This window comes from Patagioenas fasciata, unplaced genomic scaffold (genome assembly GCF_037038585.1).
Source record: "Patagioenas fasciata isolate bPatFas1 unplaced genomic scaffold, bPatFas1.hap1 Unplaced_6, whole genome shotgun sequence".
NCBI classification, from domain to species: Eukaryota; Metazoa; Chordata; class Aves; order Columbiformes; family Columbidae; genus Patagioenas; species Patagioenas fasciata.
This window is the reverse complement of record NW_027288778.1, coordinates 1,382,428-1,404,854: the sequence shown is the minus strand read 5'-3', so window position 1 is coordinate 1,404,854 and position 22,427 is coordinate 1,382,428. Positions and strand designations below refer to the sequence as shown.

General features: G+C 51.2%; 1 pseudogene; it reads right to left on the bottom strand.

Annotated features, from left to right (window-relative positions):
• The window catches only part of LOC136115874 (dynein axonemal heavy chain 9-like), a 103,433-nt pseudogene extending 81,407 nt beyond the window's left edge, over nucleotides 1–22,026 (bottom strand).
• Between the last annotated feature and the right edge of the window lie 401 nt (nucleotides 22,027–22,427).

The window sequence follows — 22,427 nt, the reverse complement described above, 5'->3', positions numbered from 1 at the left end:
GGAAAATGCTCCTGAAACTGCACATTTTGGCTGGGTGACAGAAATTCAGTATATTGTATGGGCAATGGCAGGGGTGAGGAGTATCTACAATACTAAAGTGACTATGTCCACAATGACAAGAAGAGGAAAGAAAGACGGAGCGCAGAAGGGTGAAGGGAGCAGTTTGAGGAGGTGGATGGAAGAGGATGGGATGGCAGGAAGGGAAAAGCAGGGGATTGAGGGAGCAGGAGGCCAAGTGAGATAGAACCAAACTCCCCTCCCTTTTATGCACTGGAATGTCTGAGACATCCCCACCATGGTGTCAAGGATGTCTTACCCTCTTTCCCTCTCCTCCATGGAAGGTGAGCTCTGGAAGATTCTTTAATGTTGAAGGGTTGCAAATACATCCTCCCTTTAGGCAAAATGAGGTGCTCCTATCTGCTCTGAAGGGCATGAAGGGGCTGCTAAGCAGGCACCTGAGGACATGAGGCAGTCCTCAGTACGGAAAGCTGAGAGCAGCGCAGAAGCACTCAGAGACTGGAGCTGAGAACATGCTCAGCACGTCACAGGCTCCAAACCCTGGCACCAGGGTGAAGGGTGGAAAACATCCCCTGGGGCCATTTGCTTCCCACCTTAGCAAGGAGATTCCAAGGAGCTGGACAAATCCTTTGTCTGAGAGCCAAGCTGGAATGAGCTCTGGAACCTCAACACTTTTCTCTAACAGCAGCAAGTCCCAGGGAAAGGGGGAAGTGTGTGATGTTTTCCCAGGCCCCTGAGATTCAGCACCTCCGCAGCAAATGGCATTTCACATTTGAGAGGCCCCAGCTCTCATCAGGCCCCAGAACCTTTGAATCCACCTCTGCACTCTGCTGGCTTGGACCCTGCCTCTGCTTTGGGCAGGGGGATGGTCAGGCCTCCCTGTGCTGGAGAGGGCAGCCCTAGGGAACAGAGACCTACTGGAAGCCTCCTGCACCACAATTAAGGAAATCCAACAGCCACAACACTGAAGTAACAAAACAAACCTTTCCTGGGATTTTTATACCCTTTCAGGAAGCTCAGATTTCAGGTAAACATAACACGAACCCACGTCTGTAGGATGATGCTCCTACGCTCCCCACACCAGCGTCAAACCAACCTGCTCTGGAGATGTTGACACCAGTTAACATCTGGCTACTCACAGACTTTCTGGCTTTAATTACAATCTGCGCTGCTTAAACTGTAATCCTGATATTTTACCAGGAGACAGAGCCCACAAAGGGGATGGTTAATTCATGTCACCCATAACAGATGCTCCAGGGACCTCAGCAGAACAGATCTAGTAGCGATCCCACCAGACTCGCCATGCACGGTGGGGCACAGCTTGGAGACGTGCCCTCCAGCAGACAGGAAAGCTAGTTCTTACCTGGGGATCAAAAGTAACTGTGATCAGTTTGGTTTCTGGATCTCGCCGGATAAGCGGTTGAGTAAGGTTGTACTGTGATTTTTCAGAGACTGTCTGGGACCAGTCTGCATAGAGCTTCTCCTGATACCTGCCGAAAAACAAACAAACCAATTAAAACATCCACCACGTAGCTGCCAAGCCCGCACACCAAGACATAGAACCAAATAAAAGCCAAGTCCACTTCTGAGGGCTGAAGAACATCAAGGAATATTTAAAACCCACCCACACCACCTCCATAAAGATCTTGGCTTCAAAGACAAACACCTGAAAACCAGTGACAGCATCAAGTCAGGAAAACAAAGATCCCCCAAGTACCATTCTTAGCAGAGGATTCAAATTTGGGGACAAACATTCAAAAGCTCAGAGCAATCAGTTCAGTTTTAGCATCAAACATTAAGATATTAAGTGAGGTGCAACGAATCCCACTCCCACTTGTGGAATACACACATTACAGCCACGGTAAGTACACTGTGAATGGGCACAAGTGGATTGAGACTTCTGGTCAGCTCAGGTTTTCTACCACAGCATCTCCTACATCCAAAAGAATCTCGTTCCAACATTTCTGCTGGGCTGCACAGCCCCTGTCCCTCCCATGCAAACTTCTCATTTCAAGATATCACAGAAAGACTGTGGTGTGTAGCAAAGGATTCCTCCTCCTCTCTCATCACAAAATTCCTTCTGGCTTAGAAAGAGACATTCTCAGGCCCTGGGCTTGCAAATGTGCTGAAAGGTGGTTTAGAGAAGGAGAAGGAAATGGCCTCAAGTTGCACCAGGGGAGGTTCAGACTGGATATTAGGAAACATTTCTTCCCCAAAGGGCTGTCGGGCATTGGAACAGGCTGCGAGGGCAGTGGTGGAGTCATCATCCCTGGAGGGGTGGACAGACGTGGAGACGAGGTTCTCAGGGACACGGGGCAGTGCCAGGGTTGTGTTAATGGATGGACATGAGGGTCTCTTCCAACCAAAACAATTCTATGATTCTATAAGGTTTGGCTTTTTTTCATATAGTTACAGTCATGCCTGAGCCACCACTTACCTGTCGAGCAGCTGGATCATTTCTTCATACTTCTCTATCACCCTTCTTCCTTCAGCAGAGTCCAAGCAGCTGGTGGCACAACAGACAAGCTCAGCGTTACATTTAGCCCTGTGAGGCTGCAGTCTCTATTTACCCCTTCCCAAAACCACCCACCACCTTGCAGGCAGAGCCTGGCTGGGGATCTTACATTCCAACCCCACCATATCGCCCAAAACCATTTCACTGCACAAAAGCTCTCCAAGCCCCAGTGCGCCCTTTTGCGGGTGTTTGCATGGCAACTGGCAAATGAGAACCACGTCCTGGGGGAAGAACAAGGGCCCAGAGCTGCTGGAGGAACACTGGTCTCCGTAACATACTCAATGCTCCGGTGTTTGCACAGAGCAGGGCAACCTCTGCTCACCAGCCACCACTTTCTGAGGTCAAAGAGGCACAGAAAGAAGCAGAGTGTGGCTCCCGGCAGATGAAGCTCTTGGCGGTGCCCAATTCATGCCCCTCAAACCGAAGAGCAAAGGTGTCCCAGAGTGCGGGAGGCAGAGCCCTGGCCACGCTGCCAGGGCTGTACAGCCCAGGGAACAGCAGGCCAGAGGAATTCTTATCATGCTGTCTTTTCCCCACTGTTTCATCTACAATATCCAAGTTTTCCTCAAGATGGTTGTTGATTTTGGAGGACATATTGACAAAACTTGAATTAACTTAACCAAAAGCTGGAAAAAAGGAGCGCCTGAGCAGTCACCGCTGGGCAAGTGCTGAGAAACCTGCTGGAAGTAAACAAGTCCTCTGAGCAAATCCAAGTAAATCCCAGCAAAACCACTTTTGTTTCTCCTTTTTAATCCTTTTTCCCTTTCAACAGCATCATGTCACCACCGTTGCAGAGCATGTTATTAACTACTCTAAACAGAGGACAGAAAATCAGTGTGAAATGCAGATCTGGGTCCTTCATGGTGGACAAAAATTTGCCATTTAGGTTCAAATCAGACATGATAACTTGGGCTCTGTGCTGGGAACAGCCCAAGAGTTTGTTTCATTGCACCAATGTCTTTGCTGCTGCAGAATAACTGTGCACTTAAAGACACTTAATGGCAAGATACAGTGAGAGAAGGTTACAAACATGGTACAGTGACGGTCAAGTTATTTTGGTCAAGTACATTAAAAAAGTGGATCCATTTACACAGAATCCTGACCAGCACACGTGAAGCCATTCCTGTGAGCTACCAGGTGCAGTCCCTAGAACACCCTCAGTTGTCATAAGTCCAACACTGCCTTGCTTACAGAGCTCTTAAATGTTGTCTCATGTGGTGCCAGCTGTGAGTATGAGGCCATACTTCCCCGACACCATCCGTTATAACAAGCATTTGGGTGATAAATATACCAGCATTGGTTTCTTTCCTTGATCTTGGGAGATGGCTCCTTTGTTTAACGCTGAGAAAGTTTTCTTCTGCCCAACAAAATGCTCGTCTGCTCCCCAACACGCAAACCCAGCTCCATCGACCCATCTCAGCTGAGTCCAGCCCAGCACTTCTCTGCTATTCACAGTTTGGATGATGCCAGAACCAGGACCTGCAGCTGAGGAGGTCCTGGAGAACATGCTGAGTGGGATTGCAGCAGGAAAGGTTCTGATACCTCTTTCAATCGCAACCCGGGAACTATGTCTGAAAGCTGAATAGCCCACTGTGCCTCTTAATCGCTTCAAAACAAATCCAGTTAGTGAGTTTCTTAAAAAAAATAATGATCACAAGGAAGCTGAAAAGCACCAGTGCAACCACTTCACACCTCTTTGACTAAGAATTATTTCAGCTATAACCATGGGATAATGTTCACCACAGAAAGAAAATCAGATTGATTACAGAGAAGATAGCAAGGTGGTCATAAAGCAACTTAGCTGGAACAGACACGCACAGATGTGGGATGTGCCTGAAGCGATCAAACGGCACCTGGATTCGCGCTCGCAGCTCCTGCGCCCAGCGCAGCGCTCCAGCCACCGGCGGCATGTTCTTGTGCACAGGGGGGATCCTGGGGAGGGCACATTGGAACAGCATTTGACTGAACGCTGCACTTGTAACCCCAAAGATGCAACAACAGAACCTCATTTGCAGAAAACTGCTCTGATTTCCCAGCTTCCTTCCTTAAATCCAACATCTGCCACACTGATGCAGGTCTGTGACCAAGGCGAGTGCCTCTGGATCTTGAATAAGGAGCTGAGATCGAACGAGAAGCCCAGACTATGTCCAAACCTGAGCTGATGTGAGGTGTCCCTTGCCTGGGACACATTCCCCGCCCCTCACAAACACTGACATAGGGATTTCTGACCAGGAGTTACTTCTGTCCGCCTTATCTAACAGCCACAGAACAATAACCACAAATTCACAGCAAATGGTTCTCTCCATGATTCTCTCCAGTCCAGGACTTGTCTCGTTCCAGTATGATCTTTCTGAGGCAAGTAAATAGGTTATTGTTCAAAATGACACACTTGAATCCTCATAATCTGATAGAAATCCACCCATTCCCCCCTGTGCCAACAGTCACGGGGAATAATAAACTTGGAAAAGGCTGATTAAACCCTTGGTTACAAAGTCCCACTCGCATACTTTGCATTTTAAGCATTGTAAGGGAAACAAAATAAATTCATTCTGAGGAGCACATGAGTGGGTTTGCAGGTCCCACGGGGTGTTGGAGGCAGCACACAAATGTGGAGAGAAACCTCCTGTCACAGCCTCGCTGGGAGAAAAGCTCAGCATGTGTCTCCATTCCCAGTCACATATCATGCATACACATTTGAAAAAGGGTATTTTTACTCCTAACCAATTATTTGCTTTAATACTAAGAACAGAGCTTTCCCAGGCATTTCCATTGCCACTAGGAGCTACAGAGGCTGAAAACATCTGCAATTTGTAAAGTTTTGGGTTCCTTAGAAAAATAAATCATTTCCCCCCCAAATTAATCTCAATCAAACTCCCTGTAAAACCCATTTTACTCAGCACGTTCTACCTACCGAGCTTCAGCTCTGCCTGGATGTGCCGGGAGTAGATCAGCCTGGCGTGGTCCAGGGCCCTGCTGAACATGCTGATGAGGACGGAGTATTTGCCAGCAGCATCTGCAGCGACTACCGGTCGCTCCAAAAGGCTCCCGAACATGTCCAGCAGCTGTTGGGGTGAACACGCAGGAAAAGAAGAGGGGAAAAATTTACAACCCCGACTCCTGCAGAGAGATCAGCTGGGACCTTCCTCCCCAGCCCAGAGGCTTCAATACTGTCCGCACCGATGGGCACTTTGGAAAAAGGAAATTTGCTCCCTTTGTTACGGGGCCTCTCAGACTTTCTCTGGGCTTGGACCACATTCCAACTGTTGTTCTTCAAATGCTTCAAGATTTTCTATTTTTTTCAAAAAACTTACAAAGATAAACACTGTCACTTGCTAAAGGCTTTTCTACAAATGCTTATATTGATTTTTTTAAAAAAATACCATTTATTATTTCTGCAAGATAGATTAATTGATAAATAAACCAGCTTTGTTTCTAGAAAACCTGTTTCCAAAACTGAAACAGATCCATGTATTAATAATATTAACAAGTTGATACTAACAATATCAATTCTCACCAGGAAATCCTAGAAAAAGCATGATTTCCCCCAACTTGCAGAGAGAGACACAAATATATCTCCTGGCATCCAAAAGCTTTGTGAGGGACCCACCAGCCTGAGCATCCCAAAGCAAGAGCAGCCCAAAAGCTACAAGTCCCACTGTCCCACCAGCAAACACCAGCCCCATGTGCCTGTGGCTCCAGCACTGCCTGGTCTCCTCAGCGTGATTCTCACCGAGCCGGGTGCCCTGATTTCCCTTTTAGGGAAGAGCAAGGGAGCGATAAACAAACCTTGAAGGCGTGGTCCAAGTTGGAGGCGTCATCAAAAGCCTGGATGAAAATGGTGCCCAGCCGACGGTCCATGTCTTCTACTTTCTGCTGGAAACCAAAGGCATCCTGCTCAAAGTCCTGCACAAAGGCAAAACACAAGCTGTGAGGCTGCAAGATGGCACTAGGAAGGTACCTGTAACTCCTCGATCCAGAGATGCCCTCTCTTATTCACCGTGAACTAAGCCACTCCTCTGGCCAATCTTCAGCCATCGCAACGTGGCAAAGTCCTCACGAAGCTTGAGAACATTTCTGTGCTGTCCCATGGCTGAGATGTTGGCCCTTTCTCTGGGAGGGACCCTTTGGTCCTGAGGGCTTTCCACAGCCCACATGGCACTATCTTCAGCCTACAGGCAAGATGGACTATTTCCACACCCTCTCCCCCACCACTTGGCCTGAAGACCACACCATCATCCAGAAAACCCACGGATGCACCTGCTGAGTCCCAAATCCAACCTACTTTCAAGTCAAAACAAGCCTGTGGTTCCATGGTGAGCTGGTTGTGAGTGAGGCAGTTTCAAAACACTCGCACAGGTTGCCCAGAGAGGCTGTGGAGTCTCCACACTTGGACATAGGTAATCTTGGAGATATTTCACCTGACCAGTCACAGTCCTGCTCTAGCTGAGCCTGCTTTGAGCAGGGAAGGTGGACTGGGTGATCTCCAGAGGTCCTTTTCAAACTCAACAGTACTGGGTTTCTGTAATTTCCATCATCTTCTTGCACTGCTTTTCTTGCTTCAATTGTAATAAATCCTTTGAACTTCAAGAGTAACATCTATATTTGTTTTCCTACACGTAAAAGAGTCCAAATCAAAGACTGAACTTGACAGTCCGTGACAGTCCTTCTGTTCTAGCTTGGACAAAACCACTAAAAATGAGGTCATGTGTCTCTTTTCCAAAGGACAAAGTGCAAGGAAATAGCTTTTACTATTGCTACTGCTGAGCTCCAGCAGATCCAGATGCCATGTTTTAGCTAAAAAAAACGGCTCCAGCAGTGGCAGAGGGTGCAAAACTAGAGCACTGAAAGAACAAACATGACTCAGAGTCACACAAATGGCCATGGGGTCACCAAACCCAAGCCACCTCCTGCAGAGCCACTGTCACCTCTCCTCTGTGCCTGCCCTGCTGAAGGAGGGGTGCTATGGAGCAAGCAGCTTTCCAGCAAGGAACACTGGGGACGTGCCACCCCCTGCAGAGATGTACTGGGAGCTGCAGGAAGCAAAGCACGAGCCACCCATCCCCACACCAGGCAGGTCCCAGAGGGCTGGGAATATTCCTTTAATTAAAGCACTACTGATAATAAAATAGAGCATCCTTGAATTCTGAGAGCCCCAGATGCCATGTGTTCATCTAGGCAGGAGCGAACACATCCCAGAGATGATCTGAGTTGGCCCTCATCAGGCAAACTACCTTGTTTTTCCAAAACTAAGACAGAGTCTTATATTAATTTTTGCTGCAAAAGATGCTTACTTTTTTACATGTATAGCTGCCTGGACCCTATTTAAATTGACTTTTTTATGAACTGTAACTAGGGCTAATTTTTTGAATAGGGTTCATATTTCAAGCATCCTGAAAAATCATGCTATAGCTTGTTTTTGGGGTAGGTCTTATTTTTGGGGAAACATGGTAAATACCAAGAGCAGGAAAGCAAAGAGATGTGGGTGTTGGTATAGCTCTTATACCTCAGCAAGCACCATGTACAGCAAAAGCTTGTGCATAACTCATGGAAATCCCAGTTTCCCAGCTGCACTGATCTAAGGTGCTGATCTAGCAAGATATGTTAGATATAGACGTGCAAGAAGTCCCAAATCTCTGCAGGAAAGGCCAGCGGCTCCCTGTTCCCTCCAGTACCAGATCAGATCATAATGAAAGGAGGAAAGAGCTGGGAAGAAGATAGCAGGAAACTGCTGCTTTGGAAACATGCACATGTTCCTGATGTTCCCGCAAACTGGTCCCACCTACCGTGTTGGTCAGGTCAAGACAGTCATAGGTTCGCTCTGAAAACACCTTGTATGCCTCCTGGAATTCCTCATACATGTCCAGGACCTGCTGGCCCAGGGTCTTCCCTTTAATCCCACTGAATTCAATTTTCTCCAGCTTCATCAAGTCCAAGGAAGTTGCCAGGAGATCCTTCAAAGTCAACGGAGGGAGACACAGGTCATGATGTTGACAAAAGAAGATGACAACAGTTGTCACGACAGAGTTGCACTTGCTGAGGGACCTTCCCAAGCACAGCGCTGGTGCTCAGGCTGGGTGGCAGGGATGGGAAGGGGGGAGCCTGATCTGCCTGTCCTGAGCATCAGTGGCTGCTCATAACACGTCCCTGCCCAGTGAGACCTGCTGCAGCCACTAGAAATACCATGACAACTGTAAAATCGCTTTTAAGTGTATTTAAAGGACAGATCCAAAGCAGGATATGAGACTCTTATATGTCATCCAGCATAGCTAAGAATCCCAATTTTATAGGTATTAACCAAGGACAGATTTCTAATATTTACAGGTACCCAAACTGTCCAAAGCTCCTGCGCAGTCAAACCTCCACGTGTCCAAGTGGGTGTTGCAGCACCTGCCCCGCTGGCCCTCTCTGCTGAGGTGGCACACGGGTCCTTCCCTTCCCTTCCCATCCTCTGCAGCCTGGCAGTGTCACCTCTTGGGAAAATGTCCCGCTCCCCCAGTGGTGGTGGCAGCACTGGGCAGCTCTGCTGCCATCCCACCTCATCTGTCTCCCTAGGTAGGGCCAAGTAAGGGCTGGTTGAACATCCATTGTCTCAGAGGACCAGGAGAAATGTGCACAGGAATGTACTGGTGGCCACTCTCTGCTTGCACTTGTCCTGGGGCCACCCGAGCAGGGCAGCAGGTTTTACCACAGACACGTAATATGAAACAGTGCAACGAACCAAAGGAAAGGGATCCTTCCCTCTTCACGTGCTCATGGGCTACCCATGCACCAGTGTAACTGCAGCTTTTATGAAAATTCGAAAACAAATGCACATATGCATTCATATTCACTTCGACACACCAGCACATCCGCTTGAACAAATACCTAGTAAGGCAAAAAAATAATGTGGAAATACCAGTTGTCCCTTGCTTTGTCTTGCAAGGTTGCTTGAAATGAAGTGATGAGGGGAAATTGAGACGGAGAGAGATGCAGCAGTTTTCCTCATTAACAGGCTGGTGTGCACTATGCTTTTAATTATTGTTTTACAGCTCACTCCGCAGGCTCTCCCTCTGACTCCAGATACTGCAGCTTCTACTGTCCCTGGAGTGTGGGACAGCCACGGAAGGAGGAAACAGACACTGGTCAAAACGCACAGTGCCCCAGCTCAAAACCTCCCCACTGGCTTTTGTCTGCAGCCCATATCCACAGTGTGCCCATGGCATCCATGGAATCCCAGCAGTCAGTGCCCCAGAGCCTTTACAGGGTCCCAGTAAACCTGTCACCAACACTGTCCTCATGATAACCTGCAGTTATTCCTGTGTCTATTTATATTCCTCTCTACACTGACCAGCATAATTTGGTTTATTTCACATCAAACCCTACTGGAAACCATCATTATGAATACTTTTAAAATAGGCACCAGTCATGACAGTTTTCAACATAGTTAATTAAGGAACACATAAAAGTATATGGCACATTTAAAGCAGTAAAACTGCAAACACCAGCAACCTGTACACTGGCCATCCAACCCTACACACTGAGAACGCAGCAACAATCAACAAAGAAATTCATTTGGGATGTGTGTGGAGAGCAGATGAATGTGTGTGGTTAGCCACGTGAGAGATAACAGGTACATGCAAGGTCTGTACAAGAGGTACATACAGTATCTGTATAAGAGGTATATACAGTGTCTGTATAACAGGTACATATGGCGTCTGTATGTCTGTGGTCTCCAGACACAGCCATGTGGTAAGGAGAGCATAGGGAGCTCCCACATTCACACTCAGACCTGCTCTCTGCAGAACATCTCCTGTGGCTCAAGGAGCCCTTGGCCACACTGGGAGCTCAGGGATGACACCCCAATGTCCCTGCCTCAGGTGACAGATCTGGCAAACAGGGACACCCCTGAGCCACAGCACCCCAGTTTGATGGACTATGAGGATGCGAAGGGACAACCTGGTGAGGAACGTGTCCCTGCTCCTCCCCAGGCCCACGTGGCACAGCCAAGGGGATCCTGCCATCTGGCCTCTCCAAGACAGGCAGGACCCAGCTCTAGGGTGTCATAGAATCATAGAACCATTTCAGTTGGAAGAGACCCTTAAGATCATTGAGTCCAACCATAACCTAAATCTGTCTCTGATGGCACCAGGAGACCTGGGAGATTACATTGCTTTATTTACAGCTGTGCAAACCACACCTCCAGTAATCCTCCTTTTCTTGCCCCAACAGGAGCAAGGAGTCCAACGGGACTCCTGAGAGCAAAAAACACACCTATCAACCTGACCAGCTTACATATGCACTGAGCAGGACATAGTAAAACACAGTCTTAGACTCGCTGTAACAGGAGACCTAACAGCAAAAGAGTGGCCCCATTCCCTGGTATCAGGTGAAGCTATAGAAAGGAAAGATGCCAGCAAGTGATCTCCTGGCTACAGAGTTCTCCTGACGGTTTGCAATGTTTTTCAAGACCAGAGTCTCACCTCCACCATCTCCAGTCTCTTCAGGAAGGTGTCCAGCCTCGCAAACACCATCGTGGAGCTGAAGTCCCACTCCCTCACTTCTTGGCCTGGTTCATAATACATGTGCAGTTTTTCCCTTCTCTCCTCAAATGCCTCTTTGAACATGTTCAGGATACCGAGCACCATTCGCACCTTGCCCAGGCTCTCCTCCATGTCCCCTTTCAGAAGGTCTTCTGGAGACAGGTACACCAGGGCCTGGAAGAGCAAAATCACACCTGAGAGGTCACTTCTGCCATCATGGAAAACAAGGACTTCTTGTGTTGAACACATTTGAACCTGTTTATTAAGTTAAATGTTGCCTAAAGAATCACTTTTCCAGGGAAGGACAATAGGAAGAAGGGGAGAGGGGACACAGGGGACTGCAAACACAGGCATCACAGCCACAGACCTGCTCAATGAGAAGGTTGCAGATCTCCTGGAGCAGCACCACTATCCGCACGGGCATGTTGTAGTGCTTGGAGGTGACCCAGATCAAACACACCACGTGGAGCAGGGGGAGCAGGAAAGGCTTCACCTCGCTGAACTCAACCCTCTCTACGTCTTCCAAGCGGCGCTTGAGGGGTGTCAGGTGCAGGTGAACGTCCTGAGCTTCAGTCAAAGCTGTGTTGAGAGACGTGAGAAGCGGTAAGAACCACCCAGCTGCGGTGTGCTGGGTTCCCAGCTAGGTGCTGGCCTCACCACATGGAAAAGTGCCTGGGAAAAGAAACTGTCCTGACAAGCACTGAGCACCCTCAGCCACCTGTGTGCTGCAGGTCACTCACTCGTGAACATCACTCACCTGCGGCAGTAACCAGAACAGAAATAAGCTGATGTGATGGCAGGGGACAGGGAGCTGGGACAGGGCTTCGTGGAGAGCCTGAGTCCACAACTGCTAAAAAGTCACACGGAATTTGCCCAACAGCACCAAAAATACAGTGCTGCCATGGCTGTGAGCCATGGCCTTGCTGTACAGCACGACAGGCTGTACAGCCTTGGCCTGAGCCCTTTTTAGCTCAGTTTTGGCTCAAGCAACTCCTTGTCCAGTGGGCAGATGACGACGGCCCCACTAGTCCTGACTGCAATAGAAAACCTGTCAACAGTAAAGCAACTGATGTCTGACTCGTCGAAAGCTTTAGCTTAGCTCTGTACAGCTGTGTGGTTTTACCCTGAAGAATTACCCCAGAGCGCAAGCATTAATAAAACCAGATCGTTGTGCAATTAAACCTGTGGACCAACAAGAAGTGACAGAAGTGCTTGAATGCATGCAAAAATAACCCCTAAGGCCCAAGACCAAGGAAGAAGAGACTCCCACTATCAGCATCACCCTCCCAGCAAATCCACCAACAGCAGCCACACCAGTACAATGCCAGGGAAAGGGGCAGAGACTTAAAAGCAGGTGCACACAAATCTGAACTGCGCTGTAATGGAAATTAACAATTATAGTCCAAATTATCCAATTAGGGTTAGTATCGCTGTAGCCGGATTAAAACCAAATATTTGTTGTATTTTGATTAAACCCTTAAAGTATTAATTAGTTTAACAATGAACCCTTGGCTCCTTATATAAGGGGTGTTTCTCCAGCCCATTTAAACTGCACAATGCAGAGTGTGACACAGATCCTTAAGAGATTCAATGTTTGCACGTGAAGTGGTGAAGAACAGTGTTTTCTGCCAGCACGTGCACAGCTAACACAGTCTGGATGGTTTCATTGTGCCAGAGAGCAGCTGGGTTGGACATGGATGTCCAGCTGTGTTGGTCTGCAGGGACAGACCAGCAGGACTACACTGTTTTTCACTACAGACAGGGATTTGCAATATTTCCTTGGGCTGCGCTCAACTCCCCTAAGCAAAGCAAAGCAAGGAAATTCGGGCTGCAGTGGCCAAAGCCTGAGAAGCAGCGCTCTAACAAAGCAGTCTTAGGTACAAGATCTGTCCTCTTAGTCTGAACTCCCGTTCCTGCATAATAACACCAGAGGAGCTGGTGGAAGTTGAGGTGAGTCCTGTTAGAGTAATGCAAACACTTTATTACAGCAGAATAAATTCCCAAACCCATTCACCCTGAACTTTGGCAAGAGTCTGGCTCAACAGACCAGCGATGGAGCTTGTCCCAGCCTGGAAACAAAAGCCTAGACTCAAGCACAAGCAGCCCAGTCTCAATTCACAAACTAGAAAGATTTGGCTTGAAATCAGTCACACCAGGCCATGAAGAAAGGCCAGAAGCCAGCACTGTGGTAAAGTTGCCCCAGCATCTCACCTGCCTCAACATCCATTAGCATGGTTTTGAAGGCTGGGATGTAGCTGCTCTCAACTCTCTCCAGCAGCTCCATCATGTTCCTGACCTTCCTCGTTGTCAGCTGGTTGTAAATGCATTCCAGGTCATCACACCTACAGCAACCGAGACACAGAATCACAGAATCAGTTGGTTGGAAGAGACCCTCAAGATCATCGAGTCCAACCATAACCTAACCCCTGGCACTGCCCCGTGTCCCTGAGAATGTCATCTCTGTGACTGTTCAACCCCTCCAGGGATGGTGACTCCACCACTGCCCTGGGCAGCCTGTTCCAATGCTTCACAACCCCTTCTGGGAAGAAATGTTTCCTAATATCCAACCTCAGCCTCCCCTGGCGCAACTTGAGGCCGTTTCCTCTGCTCCTGGCGCTTGTTCCTGGGGAGCAGAGCCCGACCCCCCCTGGCTCCAAGCTCCTTTCAGGCAGTTCAGAGATCAGAAGGTCTCCCCTCAGCTCCTGTTCTCCAGCTGAACCCCCCAGGTCCCTCAGCCACTCCCATCACACTTGTGCTCCAGCCCCTCACCAGCTCTATTCCCTTCTCTCAACTCACTCCACTACCTCAAGGTCTTTCTTGGCCTGAGGGGCCCAAAACTGATTTGAGGTTTGGCTTCCCCAGCGCTGAGTACAGTGGGACAGTCATTGCCCTGGGCCTGCTGGCCACACTGTTCTTGATGCACACCAGGATGCTGGTGGCCATGTTACCCACCTACACTGGGCCATCAGCTGTCCCCCAACATCATCTGTTTCCCCTGGGCCTGATTCAGGGCTTCCTCCAGCTACACATGGACTGTGGAAATGGGAGAAAGCTGCATGAGGCACAGACAAACCCTACAGGACAGAAAGTGCTGAGTTCAGCATGACAGCAGCTCTGCTACTGACAGAACATCGCTGAAAAAAAGCCATCGTGTTTCTGCAGGCATTAGCAACAGCTCTCCAGCCAGCAGGGCTTTGCCCCGAGTCAGCCTGAACCAGTACAGCACAAAGGTTTTCAAAGGGCAGGAGGAAATACCACTCCCAGGCTCCTGAGCATCTAAAGCCCCTCTGGCCCTGACAGATGAACAGCAGCCAGCTGAGATGCACCATTTCCAGACAGCCCCCAGCAGGTGTCCATCAGCAATTACTCCTGTGGATGGCTCCTAGTGAACAGTGACGAAAGAGTGCCCAGAGCGGGTGTGGAGTCTCCTTCTCTGAGACATTCGAACCCGCCTGGACCCACCTGTGTGATCTGCTCTGTGACCCTGCGTGAGCAGGGCTTGGACTGGGGGATCTGCAGAGGTCCCTTCAGCCCAACCAGCCTGGGATTCTGTAAAGGGCATTTCTGAAAAAAGTCCCTTGAGGTGTAGCCCCTGTGGTGGGGCTAAGTTAAAACACAGCCAGCTGCCCAGTGACCTCCCAGGCACTTTGCAGATCATGATGATTTTCTGTGCGGGAGCAATTTTCCTTAGTTGAAGCCTACATGAACCCCAAGTGGCCTGTTCTTCTCAACTCATGGAATTAGCAGCTCCACCACCAGCACTCTCCCTCTACACAAAACCAGCACCACAGGGCACCATGCACTGGCCAGGCTGCTCTGGGTACCTGTTCTTCCAGAACTCCAGCTCCACCTTCGGGTTCGGATTGCTGCCTTGCAGGAGAGGCTCTGAAGACTCTTTCTTCAGTGCCTCCTGGATCTGGTGGCTCCAGTCTATGATGGCCGACTCCATGGCATACACCAGAGATTTATCTATCCGTTCCATGCTGTAGTAAACAGAGTACGTGATTAACTTTGTTGATGTGCATTGCTCAGTTGGATCTACTTCCAATGGCCGTGTGGGCAGCTGGATTTTACAGGGTTTCACATTTCAAAACCACAAAACAATCAAACCCCATAAGATTTTGTCACTGGTTTAATATAGGAATTACACTCTGGAGAAAATGGCTGAATGTCTGCAGCAGTGTGGGCAACAACACTGTTCATAAAGTGGATGGTGGAAATGAAGAGCCAGTCGCCACCTCTCTGCACAGCCAGTCATTGTCACATCAGATCCATTCAGGTTCAGGATCTGACCTGGAGACTCACACATCCAGCAAGATTCTCTCTCCCCATACCATTCTCCCTCAAAATATTCTACATCCCTGCAGTCATTAACTCACTTAATTCAGCAAGAAACACCACCAAGTGGGCTGGGAAGCTGAGGACAGGTCACCCCACTGCCTTGGAAGCAGTAACTTCTCACAAAATCCCACCCGCACCACGTCCTGTCTGAGGAGCGATTCATTCCACTGCACCCACACATCTCCTGGGGTTCCACAGGGGCACGCACGCAGCCCAGACACGATGACAACTTGATGTACAAACGCATCTGCTTCTCTGGACCTTCCAGAACCTGTTATTTTGGGGTGGTACTCACGATTTCTCATTTTCCAGATCAATGTCCTCAATTCCCTCTGAGCCAGCTGGGAGAGGCAGCAAGGTCTTGCCGTCTACTTGGCCAACAACTGTGAAAATGGTACTTTTGAGGTTGTGGACATGACGCACGACGTCTTGTGACACCACTTGTGGCCAGCCCTGATGGTTCTTCTTGTTCGTTAGGATGGGCACGATCACCTACAGCGGGAGTCACGGAAGACCAATGGAGAAAAAAGTGCAGCAGGAGACGGACGGGCCACCAGGCTCTGAGGTCTGTGCTTGGCCAAGCCTGGAGACCCATATCCATTGCTGTCTCAAGCAGTTCCCATGTGAAATAGAGGCAGCTGATGATGAATGGGCATCTCTACATGCCCACTTTATACAGCAGAACACCCTTTTCCCCAAATCCAAGCAGCCAAGGAGGGTGGAAGCCAGTAGGCAAAGTGAGCAGCCCCATCCCCAGGCTCTCCCAGCCTTTCAAGCCCGCAACTGGAGATGGCCCCATGGGCTGCTGTCCCTTGCCCTCACAACTGTCCCCGGTGCTTGGTCCCCATGTCCCTGCCCATGGGCACAGCCGTCAGGCTGCCCTTTGAGCCTGCCAGGGCTGGGCTGAGCTCAGTGTGCTGCAAGGGAAGGTCTGCTGGTACCCCCTGGGATACACTGGTGGTGAGGGTCCCCCAGGTCCCAGCTGCAGCCCACCAAACAGGAGCTTTGCCTTTATCAGCACTTTTACTGACCCGGCAGCATGGGGTTGTGGGGCTGGTCGGGGTTTGCCCAGATTTGAGCTGCTTTTGGCTTGTTTGAGCTGTGACAGCAACACCGTGTCTGTCACCTATCCTGGCTGGCTCTGCACTGGGACCAGCCTGTGGCAACAGCCTAACAAAGCCAGGTTGTCCCTAGTGACAAACAACAGCCCTTTGTGTTACTGGACTCAGGGTGGGGGTAGGGGAGGGGGGGGAGGTGACTAAAGGCATAAAAATAGCTGCAAATGGACATAAAATTGAAACGGAATAAAGCAGCTCAGCACCTCCATGGTGCTGTCCCAGGATGCTGAAGACTCTTTGGAACTGTGGCTGGCTCTGTAGACCCGAAGAAGACCCGACCAGCCACCTTCGTGCCCAGGGAGCCGTGGGAAGGGGGAGCACAACCCCAGGGAACACACGGGCAGGTGCTGACGAGTTCACCTTCAGCAGTTTTAGCTGCATTATTAGCAAGATGTGTCTCTATTACTTAAAGCATGTGGACTGCTAATGCCAGTGATGTTGTAACCAGGCAAATGATAGCCGTTCATTTTCTTTCTGACTGTTAAAATGATAACTGGACTCAGGATGAAGCCCCAGCCCACAGAGCAGGTGTGTTCCCTTCGGCACCGCAGGAGTGAAGCAACAAGTGGACAAGGTCACCAGCTGTGACCCCTCACTGAATAAAGACAAAGTGTGGGCAGAGGAACACACGACCCCAACCCCAGGAAATTCAAGACCTTTTTCACCTTCACGCAGACCCACCCCATCTGCCTGACCCAGCACCACCGCTGCTTTTGCCTTCAAGTGAAGCTTGAGAGGAAAATAGGATGAAAACCAGGCACAATCTGCTCCCTGCAGAAATACTGCATGTCTGCACAGGGGAGAGCAAAGCCTGCAAACACGCAGCTGGGACGCACAATCCCGGCTCCCAAAGGCATCCAGAAAACAGGATTTAACAGGATCTGCCAAAGTGTTCCTACCCCACCATCTACCCATAGCAGACGGTGCTTGCAATGCTATTGGCCAGCCGTGATGCAAAACCACTGTTTGTGCAGACTTCGCAAGACCACGGGGCTCATCAAAACAAAAGCTCCCCGTATAAATAATGTGTTTTCTCACAAAACCAGGATAACCAGTCTGGCAGCCTGCTCTTGGGAATCCAATCTATCAGTCACCATCTTAATATACCAAACATCATGATCAGAGCTTCTCAAATCCAGCAGCTCCTCTGCTTTCCCATTACAGCCTCATTCCTGAGACTTCTCCAGGTGAGGAGCCATCAGGAATAAACCGAAACAACATTGTCTAGTTCAGGCTAATAACACAGCAAAGCAAAAGCACTCGAACCTCTTGACGATCTCTTTAAGAAAACATCAGCCCACCTGAGATAACCCGACACTGAGCTACAGGAGGCTCCTGAACATCACAAAACACTTTTTCACTATGAGAGTAATCGAGCACTGGCCCAGGTTGCTCAAAGAGGTTGTGAAGTCTCCATCCTTAGAGATAATGAAGAGCTACCTGGACATGGCCCTGGGCAACTGGCTCTGGATGGCCCTGCTTGAGCAGGGGTTTGGAGTAGGTGACCTGCAGATGTCCCCTCCAGCACCTGTGGGTACATCAGTCCCACAAGGACCCCACTGATAGACAGAGCTGATGTGGATCAGCATTCAGGCGGTTTATATGAGTTCTAAAGCCGTCCATGGTACTGCAAAGGGCAGAGTTAAGGGTACAAGTGCATCAGCAGAGAAGGGAGGGAGGCCAAGGAGCCTGTCTGTAGGAGGGGACACCTTCCCCGCTGCCATGTGCGAGGGGCACCCGGTACTCATGGGTGCCAGGGCTCCCTCTGCACCTCCGGGGCTGCCCAGGCCTCACAGGATCCCAGCCTGGTTAGGTTGAAGGGATCTCTGCAGATCCCCCAGTCCAAGCCCTGCTCACGCAGGGTCACAGAGCAGATCACACAGGTGGGTCCAGGCGGGTTTCAATGTCTCAGAGAAGGAGACTCCACACCCGCCCTGGGCAGCCTGGGCCAGGCTCTGCCATCTCCCAGCAAACAAATTTCTCCTCATGTTGAGCCTGCCCCCGTGGCCCCTCATCCTCACCTCCTCCACGAGGGCGGCAAAGTGCCGCAGGGCATCGGCGGGCAGGTCCCCGCAGAGCAGCTCCCCGGGGCCGGCGCCGGGGGCCCGCAGGAAGAACAGCCCCTTGCGGCGGGCGGCGGGGGGCGGCAGGGACGGCCCCAGCTCCAGCTCCCCGGCCGGGCCCCGCCAGAGCAGCAGCGCCGGCCCCGCCGGCCCCGCCAGGAAGCTCCGCAGCAGCGGCCCCGCCGCCTCCCCGCCTGCCCAGCGCTCCCAGCGCTCCGCCGGCACCCCCAGCCCCCGCGCCGCGCACCGGCACAGCCGCTCGGCGCCGGGCACCGGCTCCACCGCCTGCTCCATCCGGCCGGCACCGGCGGGTGTTTGCGGGGAAGAGCCGCGTTGCCCGGGGGAAGGGACACTGCGAGGAGCCGGGGGCGGGCCGGGGCGGGACCCAGCTCGCCTGGGAGACGCAGCTGCCCCGGGCAACCACGGGTATCAACACAAGCTGGGGATGGAGGGCCTGAGAGCAGCCCTGCGAAGGACTTGGGGGTGCTGGGGGATGCTCCCTCTGGGGGGGGTCTGGATACCACTGGATCCACCTGGGCACCCCCAAAGTGGCTTTTTAGCACTTATTTTTCTCCTGAAAAAGCAAACACAGTGGGGCTTTCTCCCACCTGGTTTGGCCTTTAGGAAGGGAAGAGCAGAAGAAGGGGCCTTGGGGACTAGAACCACTACGCAAACATTTGATTAGGGAGACAGGAGCTAGAGATTTGTCTGTCACTGTGGAAGAGGTGACAGCGGTGTGATCTTTGCCTCCAGACTAATCCCAAAAATATGCCCAAGCTAGAAATGGGTCAAATGGGGAAAGGGAATGGGCCTGGACCACAATGGCAAACTGATTGTTCAGAACTCCCAGGAAAAGGGGGGTACCGATATTTGTTGGTATTAACTGATGTTTTTTCAGGTTGGCCAGAAGCGTTCCCTACCAGGACAGCAAAAGCTTAGGAGGTGACTACAACACTGATACACAAAATAATACCAAGGCTTGGAGGCCCAGCTGTTAGATCCTCTGATTGAGGGCCACATTTTACTGATGAGTATGTGAAGTCTTTTGCAGAAAACTTTGAAACCATAATAGGAAGGTCCATTTCAAGACCCCCTGACTGCTACCAATATCGGAGAACAGAATGCCTGGATTCGCCATTCTAGAGTGAAGAAAGCCTGCGAAACACCACGGAGGGTAACCCGGGCGCAACCTGGAAAACTCTGTTTTTCACAGTCACCTTTTGGTCCTTCTGGGGGACCAGCCTGGGTGGTGCTTCCCGCATTGGGAAGAAGAAACCCAAAAGAACAAACAAGTAGAATTTTTGGTAGATATGGGGGCAACACTAATGAAAACCTGGACAGAAGAAACTTCAACCCCATGACGGGAGGGGCCTTTTTCTTGTTTTGTTAACTACAGAACCAGCCGCTGCCCCCACCCTGAAGCACACAGGCTGTTGTCCCACACTGCCAGCACCACCCCCCTTCTTTTAGCAGGATCATTTTATCTGAGCATGGCAGTGGCCCTAAAGGCACTTGCTTTGATAGAGCTGTCCAATAAGGTGTTGAACAAGTCCTCGCAGACACGGAATGATGTAGCATGCTATAGAAATCAGTGCTTCTGTTACTTCGATTAAAGAAGTAATTTCTCTCAATATTCCAAACCAAGATTCTAACAATCCCATGAGTGGACTATCTACACCTGAATTCTCAGCCAATTCTTCTGCTGAAGCTGTGGTTAGACATATATCACCTTTTTCTGCCAACATCGTATCGGGGACCATGTTATTTTCCCATGCCATTCTACTAGTAGCATCTAATTGCTTGGTGATTCATTTAACTGCTTGTCTAGTATAACTTATAAATAAATGTTATTTATCCCGTCTACATTCTTGTTTGTAGTTACCTACCAAAACAAAAAGGACTCAGAACCCGCAGCTAACTTGACTTCTTGCTTTGTGTTCCTTGGGGACTCCTCTGGGGACCCCAATCTAATTGAAATAAACCCTGTCATCAGAGGAAAGCCCTCAACTCCTTTTTCTGTTGCCCTGATGGATCACAGTGTTCAAATGCCAGGGTAAAAGGAATTTCCAATTGTACGACGTCACAGGTACCTTCCCAGTGGGGGATAAAATGGAATGAAGTGTCATCTTCCCACAGTACCACCAAAGATCCACTCAAGAAGCATTTGAGGACATATGAGGACCAACTTCCCGTGTCTCTGCACACCTACTCATGTTCCTAGGAACTTGGTATCATTCCTGCCGCGTCGTGAGAGACAGGCAGTATGATTTTCAATTATTCCTGAAAATGCCAGGGGGATTTTGATATTTTTCCCTGCAAAGCTGGAAACAGGAGGGAGAGAGTATGACACGACTTATTTCTCCATGCCGTAGAGTCTTGGCATAAGGCTAAGACGCACTCCATCCCCTGTCAATCTTCGCTCCACCCCAGAGGGAAGGGTACCACTTGGGCCACAGGCCTTCCTGCCGCACAGGCACAGCAATTGCTCGTTTAGGCTTTGCACCATATATTTGATCCATTCTACCCAGGCATTTGTACCTCCATATATTTTGAACCTTCCCAGGGCATCTTTTCTACTAATGTCTGTTTGTGATCCATAAACCCCACTTACTGAATCATCTGCTCTCTGTCTTGCAATTAGCAAAGGGTTGCACTGCAGAGACTCACATCCTGGGAGAGACTGTCCTTTAGATAGGGTCATTTTTCTTTGCAACTCTATAACCGTTCATTGCTCACTGTCCATCCCCTAAACTCTGTGCTCCAAATAACACTGTACCAGGAGGGGCAATGAGAGCACAGGCGGCGGCCTTCCCCGGCCCCAACCACCGCCTGCCCGCCCCAGTCCGCCGCAGCGAGCCCGGCCGCCCATCCCCGCCCAGAGTTCCTCCCCACCCCCCGCCCCGGCCTTTCGCCAGCGAGTTCGCCTCCCCCCCGCGAAGCCGGGGCGTCCCTGCCGGCTCCGTGCCCGGGGTGGACGGCGGTGGACGGCGGGGGGGGTGGACGGGGGGGGGGGGGGGGGGCACGCGGGCGTCCCGCGGTTTCTCAGCCCCGCTGTCGGAGGCCTAACCCCCTCACCTGCCCGTGCTGCCGCCTCCCGCGCTTCTTCCTCGGTGGCTCGCTCGCTCGGTCCCTCGGCCCGCTGCCCGACCCGGCCGCGGGCTGAAGAAGAAACCGACCCCGCCAGCGGCTTTGCCTCCCCCCGGGGAGGCATAGAGACACCGCGTCCCCGTCCCCGCCTCCCCGTCCCGGCCCGCCTGCCTCCCTGCCTACCCGCGCGCGGGGTTCCTCGGCCGATCGGCAAGACGCTCCCGCGCTGGCCTCCCCGCGACCGCCCGCCCGACGGGCTTGACTCCGAGCGACTGACCGTTGGGCACCTGGCGGGGGGCAGGGGGCCGGTTGCCGGGCGGCGGGGAGAGCGCGCATGCGCGGCGCGCGCAGTTGCCGACCCCCTCCGGCCCTTCCCGCGGGTGGGCCGGAGGGGGCGGGGGGCAAGGCGAGGGCGGGAGAGACCGCGCTTTGGGGTGCGGGCGGGGGGGGGGTGTTTGTGCTCGCCGTGCAGTCTGAGCCGGAACACGAAGTGAAATTATACGGCGGCGGCAGGTGCGGGTGGGGGGCACGACGACACCACCACGACCCCGCCGCCCCTGCCGAAATAAACCCCCACCAAAAAAAAAAAAACAACACCGCCACGAAACCCGCATCCCCACGCCACGCGCGAGCCCCGAAACTCCAGACACGGACTCGCCGAGCGTGTGCACGGATCGCGAGGGTCGAAAAGCTCGACTCGTAGAGTCGCGTACACTGTCCCGCAGCCACCCGCGAGAGGCTCGCTCGGTCGCGTCCAGCTCCTGTC